The following is a 13007-nucleotide window of genomic DNA, read 5'->3' as shown; positions in this document are numbered from 1 at the left end:
CTGAGAACAGAGCGCGCTGATTGGTCGACAGGAGCTGCAATGATAAAGATGCTTCTATCTGTCAGCCTGTGTTAGAGTGTATCTGTGTTTTTTGCCCCCAACGGCTCCTTCCAGGCAGCAGGTTTAGGCACTGGTTAGGGTTAGGGTTAGGGTTAGGGTTAGGTGCCTTGGAGGCAGCAGCGTTGCCTGGAAGGAGCAGTTGGGGGCAAAAAACACCATCAAGCTGTGTTCGACAGGATTTCCTCAAAGATGGGTCTCTACTGTACGGAAGAGGATTTGGGCCACATGTGAAACATGTTATTTGAGTTCTGAGTTTAAAATCAGAATTCTGACTTTAATCTCAGAATTCTGACTTTTTAAACTCAGAACTCAAATAAAATTAGCATTAGGGCCACGTGTGAAAATTGTATTCTGAGTTCTGAGATCAAAGTCAGAATTCTGAGGAGAAAGTCAGGATTCTGATTTGAATCTCAGAATTCTCAGAGATTAATTCAGAATTCAGAGAATAAAGTCAGAATTCGGAGTCTGACTTTAATCTCAGAACTCAAATCAAATGTTCACGTGTGGCCCTAATCCTCTTCCGTAGACCTCCGTTGTGATAAGGCCTGCTTCATGAACACACTTTGCTTTTTAAAGTCTTCCCTTTCGGCTTTGCTTGAACTTGACTCTGTTCTCTTTGTTAGGCTATTTACATTACTGTGCGGATTATAAAGTGTTCAGATAGGGAGGGACAAAGTCCATGAAGTGTATATAGTTTCTTCATGAAGCAGCAGTTAGATCAACAGAGTGCCTGACTGTTTGGCTTTGGCTCAATAGTGGGACTGAAAAAATAACAGAGGAAAATGTGACTCCCTTTAATTTCCTGGAATGCAGAGCCAACAGGATTTGAATAAAAAACAAATGCAGTGAACAGTAGCTACATAGAAAACTAGTTTAGTCAAGATGAATGTGTTTAAATGTTGTTTTTAAACCCAGGGGCGGAGCGAGGGGGTGGCTTCTAGGGCTCCAGCCCTGAATGTTTTCTCGAAAGCTTCTTCGAGAGATCATTTTTTGGGGGCTTTTCCCTTTATTACACAGTGACAGTGGATAGACAGGAAAGGGGGAGAGAGATGGGGGACGACACGCAGCAAAGGGTAGCAGGTCGGACTCGAACCCACGCCGCTGCGAAGGACCCAGCCCACACAGGGTGAACGCTCCCACTGGGTGAGCCAGAGGCCGCCCCCTCGAAAGCTTTTTTTAGGGGTTTTACTTAGTAACGCGTTACTCTAATCTGACCACTTTTTTCATTAACAAGTAATCTAACGCGTGACTATTTCCAAACCAGTAATCAGATTAAAGTTACTTATCCAAGTCACTGTGCGTTACTATTTTTGTCATTTTCCTTAGTAAAAATATATATTTTTGCTTTCTTCTTGCGTCTCGGGGAGTGAAGTCATGTATGCGACAAGTCACGTTTTCAGCATGTGGACAGGTCACGTGTACCACGCAGCGACACAAACGTAAACAACAATGGAGGGAGGAGAGAGATGCGCGTTTTCTAGCTGGAAATACAGTCACTATTTTGAGTTTGTGTCAGCTAAAGACGGCAATATTAAGGTTCGTTGTACACTCTGTGCTGGTGGCGACAAAGTGCTATCTAGCTACAAAAACACTACATCCAATTTGAAGAAACATTTGGAGTCGCAGCACTGCAGTCAAACTTACAGAGCAAGTCCCACCAGGTGGTGCGAAGCAGAGAGCAGGAGGTCCCCCACCACCCAAACAACAAAGCTGGACTTCGGTGCAAAACCAGTAAGTGGGGGAGAGTTGAAGAACTTGATCAGGCAGCATGTTGTAGCGGAAATGCTGCCCTTAACCCAGTTGACTCGCTCTCTTTCATGCCATAATAAACAAGATCCCTACTACTGGCATTGCTGAGCTGCCTTACAGTAAACCGGTTGTCATTTTTATGTTGAGGCTGTGGGGGTGTTGTCGGCAGTTGTTGAATGTAACTAATAAAGTAACTTGTAATCTAACTTTGTTACTTTTAAAACCAAGTAATCTGTAAAGTAACTAAGTTACTTTTTCAAAATAACTGTGGCAACACCGCTGACTGGACCAGCAAATCAATGGAGCAAAAGTTCTATTACTGGAGGGAAAAAAATCGCCATTCAGTCTGTGAACTCTGTGAACTAAGAATAGGTTTCAAGATTAGTAATGCTGTTTATGCCAAATTCCTACCCTACCTACGTCATGTAACTTAAAAAATTAATCAGAACATGTGTGCCTCTTTTTAGGGGGAAGAAGTGACAATGAGTCGTCCTCAACTTGCTCAACAAGTTCTGGTTTCAGAATGATAAAGAAATCACATCAAATAAATATAAAACAGGATGTAGGCTCTACGACAGGATGATTATTTTCCCTTGGCAACTATCGTGTTTTTCCCAAATAATGTACAGATTTGTAGGCATTCTGTTATCAAATATAGCTTGAAAAATAATGCATATAGCTGCTGTAAATGGAGCACGCCCCTGGACTTCCCTATAGCTTTGGGCAGAGCTGAGCTGAATGTTTAAACGTCTGGCTCTGCCCGTGTTTGAAACAGCTTCAAAAAGCATCTCTGCAGACATTAGACACCACAAACACCACTCAGAGATGATGCTAAATATTGACCTAGATGAGCATTGTCTCATTGCACACAGACCAAACACATATTTAGGCCTGCTACAGCTCAGCCACTGCACAGAACCGGTCAAACACAGCAAACGTGTTTTTGCATGCTCACCCAAAGGTCACACCCCTTTATACCTGCTGGACTCCTGTTTGTTGACAGAATACTCAACTCGCAGGTGATGAGAAACACGGCCGTTTTTTACTACGCACACAAGGATGACAATGTGTGCACATCCTGCAGAGACAAGCCCATATACATGCAGGCAGGAAGCTTAACGCCACAGCTGGTAATTCAATGCTCACAACCAGCAAATCTGGTTCAAATGTCTTTTTCATTATCCAACTGTAACAGGGCCAGTTTTGTTCACATATGATCCACAACTTCAGATCCACACTGCACTTGAATTCAGGGTGTCTTCTTGAGAATTCAGCCCATAAAGAGCTCTTTCTTTCTGTGTTGGCGTGATAATAAGCTGCACTGGTTTCCAAACCTACATGATGGTACAGTACATGGCAAACAACATGGCACTGCTGATCGAAGCCGTTTGACATTTTTGCATCTTAAAAGGAAGTGGGTTAGGATTAGGTTATTTCATCATGTTTTTGTGAAACAACTTCCCGCTTCCCGTTTGTAATTCATTATTCCATAACCATTTCATACTACGCATCTTATAAACTGGCACTCAGCCCCGAGGTCTCTTAGATCTGATGAAAAATCTCTCCTGTATGTCCCCCGATCTCCACTCAAACCTCTGCAGTTGCTGCTCCGCGACTGTGGAACCTGCTGCCTTCAGATATCACATGTTGCTCCCTCCATTTCCGTTTTGATATCTAAATCTAAAGACACGTTTTCTACTCACTGGCCTTTTTAACACACTAATCATGTCTATACTTCTATATTTGCTGCTTGTTGCTGATTTGCTGCTGTTGGGATGTTGTTTTTGTGTTTCCTCTCTACTTATTATTTTTACATTTCAATGTTCTTTTATACATTACCAGCGCTCACTTTGGTCAGCTTAAGCTGTGTCTAAATGTACTCTAGAAATAAACTTTACTCACTTACTAATGGATATAGATGACTCCAACAGCTGGTTGTTGAGTAATCACACATCACAACCAAAAACATGACACGTCCTCATTTGTCCGATGTGTGTGTGTGTGTGTGTGTGTGTGTGTGTGTGTGTGTGTGTGTGTGTGTGTGTGTGTGTGTGAAATGTGCAGAGCAGTGTATTGCAGTATGCTGTAGTTGAGTGTGTACACACATTAACCCACCACACTCAGTCACACTCAGGAGAATTCTTTCAAAAACCCTTCAGACTGATTTTTCTGAAGAACATTGTGTGTGTGTGTGTGTGTGTGTGTGTGTGTGTGTGTGTGTGAGATGTAACCAAATTATTCAAATAAGATTTGACTGAAGAAGCAAAATAGTAAAAAGAGGAAGCATCTGTCTTCAATTCAAGTCTTGTTTTAGAATGGTACTTTTCCTTCACTCATTTAAATGTATTTCTTATAGAACAGAGCTAATTCTGTCGCTATTCGTTCACACGTATAGAAGATACGCCATCACTCTGAACTCTTTTTGATAATGTGTGCACAGTAGGACAACCCTGGTGCCAGACTGGGGGGTCGGCTGAGTCTTATCACCAACAGGATGTGACATGTAGGCCCAATGGCTGGCCGGCTGCCCCAGCCCCATTGTGCCACACACTGACAGCTGACTGATGCATATCCTCAGCGACAATACCACCAATCCAAAATGGATTAGACTTATAATCAGAGGCTTACGCTGTGAGAAGCAATGCTAGTTCACTGAGGCCAATGAAGCAGACATGTTCCCCAATGTGTTTGTATGTCAAAATTAAAGGAATAGTTCAACATCTTGGGGGTACAGTCCAACCAAACCTGGCAATTTCGTTGAACATATTAATACCCTGTTAAATATTCATTTCAAACCAAAATAGATCACATTTTGTAGGAATTATTGTATATTATAGTATATACATGTATATTGTATATGGAGCACGGTTAGCCTATTTGGTGACAGAAACAACGGGGCAACGACCATGCCTGAACCTGATGTCATTCTGCTCTGTGACATTAACCCTTGTGTTGTCCTCGGGTCAAATTTGACCCGTTTTCAAAGTTTTTCTATCAGAAATATGGGTTTCTTACAACCAAATTGCCACAAAATAACTTGGATGCATGCATGTACGTTGTACGTTCCCTATGGAACCCATTATTTAATGTCATAGCTTTTGAAAAAAAATGTTTAAATGGTTTCAAAACAGCATCCCGACCAAACTTTGACATAAACCAGTCTGTGATTCACTCAACATCCTCTTATCTTAACTATTGTATCAGTCAAAATAATCCATAATATCTTTTTTTCAAACTCAAAAATTAGGTATAATGTTATATTTTATTAGGTTTATTGACCATGAATTAAAAAAAAACGTTGAAAAGAGGGATAAAAACGTTTAAAAAAGCACCAAAAGCATAAAAAAAGCATCAGAAAAGTTCCAAACAAAGCGCATTTTTCAATTTTGACCCGGAATGACAAGTTCATGGAGGACGGTGAAGACAACACAAGGGTTAACTCAGCCAAGCAGCACAACCCACAGAGCCAACATCCTGATGCTACCATGAGCAAACAAGGGCCTTGTTGCTTTAATTGTACCATTATTACTTTATTGTACAGAACACCGCCCACGTGTAATACTTGATAAACACCCTAGCACCCCATGCATCACCAGCTGTGGTTAGCTCGTGTGCCAAGCAGCACGTTGCCCCGCTAACAGCTCTGATGTGTGTGCTGTGCACCAGTGTGGTTTAGCAGAAATTACCTCGGCACACACGCCATGCCTCTAGTTTCTGGAATTGAAACTGTTCTGCTGTGAGTGCTTTGTTTTGTGCAAACCATGCATCAACTTCTACATTCAAACTGCCTCACATGAAGCCTCTTCGATATCAACTAGTCTCGCAGGATGTATTCACATCCCTTACTTAAGAAAAAGGTGTAATATCACAGCGTAAAAAATATTCCATTACAAGTAAAAGTCCTGCAGACTACGTTTTTCCAAAAGGAACAGTCACTCTCTGGTGGAAAGAGGAGAAGATTAATACCACTCTTTAACCCTAACCATTGCCTAATCCTAGTGCCTTCCAGGCAGCGCTGCCTGGAAGACGACTTGGGGGCTTAAAACACCAAAAACCGAACATGTACGTCTTCTGAGGGTTAAAATCCTGTAAAATGTTGTTTTAGCACAATGTATGCCAAATGATAAAGATAAAAAGTGATGTGTACAAGCATATTTTGAGATCATGTCCACTAATGTGAGAGTATTTGTGAAACGGTAACAGAAAACCGAGAGCTACTGCCTACAGCCTTGTCCTGTTGTAATACAGACTGACAATCAGTATTGTCTGATGGTTCAGTCTTCCTGGAAACTGGCTCTAAGATGCATCGTTTTATTGATTCTTAGATGTTTAAACTTCAAACCTGTGACTTCCCAGTGTGGGAGTGTGGACTAAAGCCTGGCCAATTAATATCTAGACAAGTGTAATACATTCATTGGAATATTTTATACAAACATTTGAATCTAAGACTCCTACATGTGAATGTGTTGTTTTAATAGAAATTAGCCACTATAGTTATGTTTGCTCTCTTACTTATGCACTCTGTTGAGTCAATACTGAGCTTAGGTGTTTGTTGTACTCTTATTTTAAAATTATTTTTGAACCATGTTGTATAGCAGGGGGAATCCTCTACTGTTTTAAGATAGTATTGAGAAAAAGGCTAAGTGGGTCAAACATAGTAATAATCTGTCTGAAATCTCATCAGCTACTTCCACACAACAGTGAAAACATGTTGCTATAATGCAAACTGCGGGGGAGATATATTGCATTATTGAAGTTCCATGGAGGAACTAGAGCACAGCTCTTTGGCACGTAATGTATTACTGAGCAAACCACATCCTCTAAAGTAAAAAGATTCCCATACAGAAACTCAGCAAAAGAAAAGGAGAGCAGAAAGACAGCGATGGTCCTAAAACTCTATAAACTAGGCTACATCTAAGGCCTACAAAGCTTAGGGTCACCTGCTAAAGGGTGACTCTATTTCCCCATGTTTCTGTGTCTAAGTGACTATGGGAACAACTTTTTAAAAAAAATTTTATTAGTCCAGACTGCTGCAGCCACGACACGATCTACAATGTAACCACTCTGGGCATCTGTTCACCGTCTGTTTGCATCCACTGACATGCTCAGGATATTATTCTAAGTGTCTGCCAACATTATGGAAAGGATCCTTACAGAGACAGACCTTTTTGTTAAAGAGTAAGATCCTTTTTGTTTAACCGGAAACAGCCCCGAAATTACCATTGCCAAACTCACCAGACTCCATTGAAATAATCACTACTTTTAGCGTGTATAGAGCCAGCATATCGTCACATGTAAATGAGTGAACTAAGGGTTTATTTCAGCCAAACCAGATTGGTGATTGTTGGAACAGTAGAAAGATGAACCAAGACGGCTTTTATTTTGTTTCTTTCGACTTTGAATAAAGTTTGTTTTACAATGGTACAGTTACTGTTCATTTAAACGGAGTCTGGTGGGTTTGGCGATAGTGATTTCAGGGCTGTTTCATGTTAAACAAAAATGATCTGAGCATGTCAGTGGCAAAAAAACAGCACTTTTAGTGTTTGGAAATTGAAAGTGTGCAATTATTGCCCATTAAGTTACATTGCAGGTTGTTTCGCAGTCTTGCTTAATACCGGATTAGACACAAAAAAAGGGAACATTAGGGTCCAGGTTGAAAAAATAGCAAAGTTACCCTTTAATGCATTAAAGCATTCATTTTAGACATCACACCCCCACTACATGAGAGTTTAGGACAGGCACGTTGGTTTGACAGAAATTAATTCTGTCTTTGTCACCAGTGGAAACACACACACACGCACGCACGCACGCATGCACGGACGGATGCACATAAACCACTTTCACACAAACACAGGCACACACAAGAAGAGACCCTCTGATAGCTATCAAGGCCTGTGGTTAGGAAATGTAAATATGAACAGCCCCCTCGTATGTAGGCAGGAAATCATCGTCTGTGTCATTTACAGCATTCAAGCCACCTGTTGATGGTCTCCCTGCCAAACCAAACACTTTATATGGCCTGCAGCAAGTGATTACAGCTCAGGGCTGGACTGGTGACTGGAATAATAATATAAGTAACCATTATTTTGGTTATTCTGCAGTTGTCACGTGTGATCTGAGTCATGTTGTAGGCTCTTATCTTAGCATACACTGATGCACAGATACATTAAAGCCCAAAGGGGTGGGGTGGGGGGGGGGGGGGTTGTCCACCTACCAGCACCTCTGGCTCACTAATTAACACATTATATCATTTGTTATGGTGGTTATGTACTGGACTATTTCTTGGCTGGGCACAGTGGCTTCCTGGTGATTGTCATCGTGAGGTTTGACAGAGCCAGACAAGGTTTCTCTGCTTTGTGTTTTTACGCTGAGTTAAGCCAACTGTATCTTTTATTGAACTAACAGATGAGAAGATCGATGCCACTCTCGTGGCTAACTCTTGGCAAGAAGGCGAATAAACAAAAACCTATTTCCCAAAATGTCAAACTATTCCTTTAAAGGACTCAGATCAGGATCAGGGGCAACCCACATGCGATTGGAACATCCATTCTTTTGACTGATCCCTTTGACTTTCCAAAGAGACATGTTAATAACAGTCACCGAACACAAAGACTCTGGCCATGGGGCCCCCTGAACCGTTGGGCCCCTGGGTAATCCATCAGTGTAAAAGACAATTGTCATGTGCAGATACACATGGTTGTTCAGTACCAGATTTAGCAACAAAAAAAAGTCTTACACATATAGTGTGCAGCTTTTTAAACATGTCCTGACCTATTACAAAAAGTCAAACTACCACTTCATCTAATAGGTAAAAAGAGCCTAAAGGAGTAAAACTAATCCTAAAACTCTCCAGAGCCCAAACAAGTCATTTTGTTGTTGTTATGTATATCACATGAAAGTACCAAATCCATCTGTATTAGATTCTGCAGGACTCCCTCTATAGGCGGCTGCATATATGAAAAAAAACAAAACACACAACCCTAAAAAAATTCTAACAAAAGGTTTCTCAGCTGTTTTTTGTAGTATTAGGTGTCCTTAATAACATACTAAAAGTTTACCAAAGTTTGACCACTAGAAAGGTGTACTTTTCAAGATGGCGTCCAAGATGGGCAGGACACCCTTAAAAAAATCCTAAATCCTTCAATATTTGACCTAGCCAAGTAATGTTGGTGTCTAACCCCATGTTGTCTGGGTCTATGAAGCCATTGGACTTGTCTAATTTGCACTGATATGATTACATACTTATGGAATACATGATTTTGTGAGATTACTGTAAGGTTTTATTTTTGTTTGGGGTGAACCAGAGATTTAAACGGTTTAGCCTATGTCATGTAACTCCTACTCAGTATGTGTTTTTGGACACACCCTTTTTTTTGCTAAAACACAGACTTGACATTCAATGTAAAAGTTATTTAACCAGTACTGGGCAGGCTGGGCAGGCTGGGTAGCTCTGACCTGGTCATCGAACAGACATTAATGTGATCCTTGAAAAGCAGTGGAGGCTGGACCCATGGAAGTGGAATGACTGAAGAAATGTGAGCATTGTGGACCATGTTTACACCCATCACATCTGAATACAACAACGCCATGCAGGGATTCAATGACCTCACCTACATGACCAGCGAGCAGCACCGAGAATCCTCAGAAGCAAGGATGAAGAGAGATCACTCTGATCTAGAAAAGATCAAGGAAAAGTTTAGCATTTGCACACCATTCTCTCCAGACCCATCTCTGAGAAACATTGTAACTGGTGTTGTTGCCAAAGAGGAGGTGAATGTGCATGAGTTTGAGACATTGAAAAGATGATTGGAAAACCCGTTTTTGGAATATCCTTCAAACGGAAAGACCGGGCAAAAACCCTTGCAGATGACTCCACCATCAAAGTTGCCCAAGATCGAACCATTGATCCTGCTTTGCTGTTCCAATGGTTCCTGATCATGTTGGAAAACTGGACAGTTTTCACTGGAAGATGTAATGAGCTATGAGCTCAGCTCATTTCCTGCAGCCCTGTTCGAAGGCAAGGAAATCTTCTGTAAAGCCAACAAGCCCCAACTAGAGCAGGCAGTCACGGAGTTCTTAAGCAAGAAATCTAACAAAACTGTCCAGGACAGTTTTCACTGGAAGATGTAATGAGCTATGAGCTCTGCTCATTTCCTGCAGCCCTGTTTGAAGGCAAGGAAATCTTCTGTAAAGCCAACAAGTCCCAACTAGAGCAGGCAGTCACAGAGTTCTTAAGCAAGAAATCTAACAAAACTGTTCTGGATTCCATCCCACCAACTGAGCATTATGTCCTTGACAGTGGCTCCCTGGTTCACCGCTTGGGATGGAAAAAGGGTGACAGTTACGGTGCCATTGCACAGTCATACGCAGACTTTACTATACGCGATGATGGTAGAGCAACAGTCGTTTTTGATGGTTATTGCCAGTGGTGGAATGTAACGAAATACAAATACTTTGTACTTAAATTTTCGTAAATTTTTCACGTATTTGTACTTTACTTAAGTAGACTCAATAGTGCATACTATTGACTTTGACTTTGTTACATTTTGCAGCAATTATCTATACTTTGTACTCCACTACATTTCTACAACATTCCGTTACATTTTTGTTACATTTTCTGATCAGTTTTTCCCCTTGCCAAAACGTCTTACTGATTTCATTTTATTTGGCTGGACCTCTTCACATCTCCTCCCCATTTTCGCTGCTTCACACACTTTATTTGCTTACGCTCCCATGGTTAAAGGAAATAAAACTGTCTTAAAATACATCCATGAATAAAACCAACCGCATTCTGATTCTAACAACATAGTTCCGTTTTATGCTGGTTAAGATAGGAACTTTTTTTAAAAGCCAGGCCTTGTTTGTGGTAGTGGACAGTATGGATACTGTCCAAGATCAGCATCAAAATAACTGAACCACCCCTTTGTAAATCACGGGTCGCTAGACACAGTGCCCTCACTGACCAAGGTGCAAACTAACGAACCAACTTTTTTTCTTATTTGCATATTACCATTTAAAATGGCAATATGCAAATAAGATTGAGAATAAATCGTTATGCAAGTACTTTTACTTTTAATACTTAAAGTACATTTAAAATCAGGTACTTTTTACTTTTACTTAAGTAGGGTTGTCATTGTGGTACTTCTTTTACTAAAGTAAATATGTTTCTGGTTATTTGTACTTTTACTTAAGTACTGAGATTCAGTACTTCCTCCACCACTGGTTATAGCGAAGGTTCTTCCATCAAAGAAAATACGCATCAGAGACGTGGTGAAAACACTTACCCCATCGTTAACTTCAATGCAGAGACTGAGTTTGTGGGAAGAAAGGATGATTTCCTTTCCAGATCTTGCAACAAACAAGGACTTATCAATCTTATGACCGAGGAGCTGGAGAAGAAGGGCTGCACTGCTATCAATGCATCAGGTGATGCAGACGTGGACATTGTCAAAGCTGCAGTCAAGGCCTCAGAACATCAGCCCACAACCTTGATAGGGGAGGATACAGACTTACTCATTCTTCTCCTCTACTATGCTGGGACGAACAATAGAGGCCTCTATTTTCGTTCAAGTCCAAAGCTACTAAAGTGTGCAACATCAGTGAGATGAAACAAGTCCTGGGTAGTGACTTGTGTTTCCAGTTGCTGTTTATTCATGCCTTCACAGGATGTGATACAACTTCACGCACTTTTAGTGTTGGCAAACAGACAGCATTCCAGAAACTTGTGAATGGTGAATCAACCATCCAGTCCTGTGCAGATGTGTTTCTGCTCCCACATCAAGCAAGGAATGTCATAGAGGACCATGGGACCAAGGCAATGGCAGTGTTGTTTGGTGGAAAGAGTACCGATTCACTTGCCTCTTTGCGCTACAACCTTTTTAGCAAGAAAATCGTTACCACCAAATCATTTGTTACCTCATAACGTCTGCCTCCAACTGAGTCCTCAACCAAATACCACTGCCAAAGAGTTTACTTCAAGATCATGGTGTGAATTGGAAAGGAAGGTGCCATGAACACAGTGGATTGGGGATGGAAACTGGTGGACAACCGGTTCCTGCCAATTATGACCAGTAAGACTGCTGCCCCAGAAAGCCTCCTGCAGATGATCCACTATAATTGCACAACTGCCTGCCGAACACAACGGTGCAGTTGCAGGACATACGGACTACCATGCCTGCCTGCTTGTGGACCATGTCAAGTTGGGAATTGTGAGAATCACTATAATCAACCTCTATGGGAGGAAGAGCGTGACGACTAATGGTAAATCTAGTGAAGGTCACAGTGCAAAAAAGTATCAAAAATAAACTAAATAAGAGGAAACAACTGAAGAAAATAGAAAAGATGTGTATAAATAAGAAAAGTATTTTAAAAAGTATAAAAAACAAAAGGCAAAAAAACAAAACTCATAAAAAAATATTTAAAAAATCTATAAAAAAATAAAACACAAAAAATAAACGGGGTTAGCGGTACTGAGCCTTCACGTGGCAGCCCTGTTTTGACAAATTTTACAGTACCACACCTTTCTAATGAATTTATTCAATTGATATGGGAAAGGAGAAATATGCAATTACTTAAGGGAAATTGTATTATTAAATTGTATGTAATTGTATTCACCCTTATTTTTCACATAAATATGCTTGTAACCAATTGCTTTAATATATAATTGTACTTGTAATCACTTATCTATCATGCAAATATGCTAATTAGAATATTACTTGGCCAAAACATGTATCAGGCACCAGTATTCCTGGTCTAGGAGGAATACAAAGGAGTAATGGTCATTTTAAGGACCTGAGTCAAACTTTGGTAAACTTTTAGTATGTTTTTAAGTACATCTGATAACACATGACACTGTCGTGGACACATGAACCCTAACCCTAAATAACTAACTCCAGCCCTAACTCTAACTCTAACCCTAACCCTAACTTGTCATGACAAAAACCGAATGACACTTAATGACAGAAGGGTTACGTCATAAACGTTTATGACTTGTTTATAATGTTTATGACACGTTCATGACAGCGTCATGTCACTTTTATGTAGATACCTTCAAGTGAAGTGTAACCAATAATTCTTCTCCTGGACAGGAAGCCGCCAGTTGCTCTGGTAACACGACCCCACAGTCAGTAACAGCATGGGAACATCCAAACAGATGTTAGTGAAAGCAGCCTTTTACATTTCCCTGGAGAATAACTAAG

The 13007-nt window shown here is 40.7% G+C and overlaps 1 long non-coding RNA gene across 1 annotated transcript; it reads right to left on the bottom strand.

Moving 5' to 3' along the window:
- Positions 1–71: 71 nt before the first annotated feature.
- Positions 72–7282, bottom strand: LOC116048789. The gene is made up of 4 exons (XR_004104743.2): positions 7041–7282; positions 5746–5748; positions 5272–5283; positions 72–82 (listed from the first exon to the last, which is right to left on the bottom strand). It is a non-coding gene; the product is annotated as an uncharacterized LOC116048789 (long non-coding RNA).
- Between the last annotated feature and the right edge of the window lie 5725 nt (positions 7283–13007).

The sequence above is a fragment of the Sander lucioperca genome, chromosome 9 (genome assembly GCF_008315115.2).
Source record: "Sander lucioperca isolate FBNREF2018 chromosome 9, SLUC_FBN_1.2, whole genome shotgun sequence".
In the NCBI taxonomy this organism is placed as follows: domain Eukaryota; kingdom Metazoa; phylum Chordata; class Actinopteri; order Perciformes; family Percidae; genus Sander; species Sander lucioperca.
Note: the sequence above shows the minus strand (reverse complement) of the source record. Positions and strands in the feature narration are given on the sequence as shown.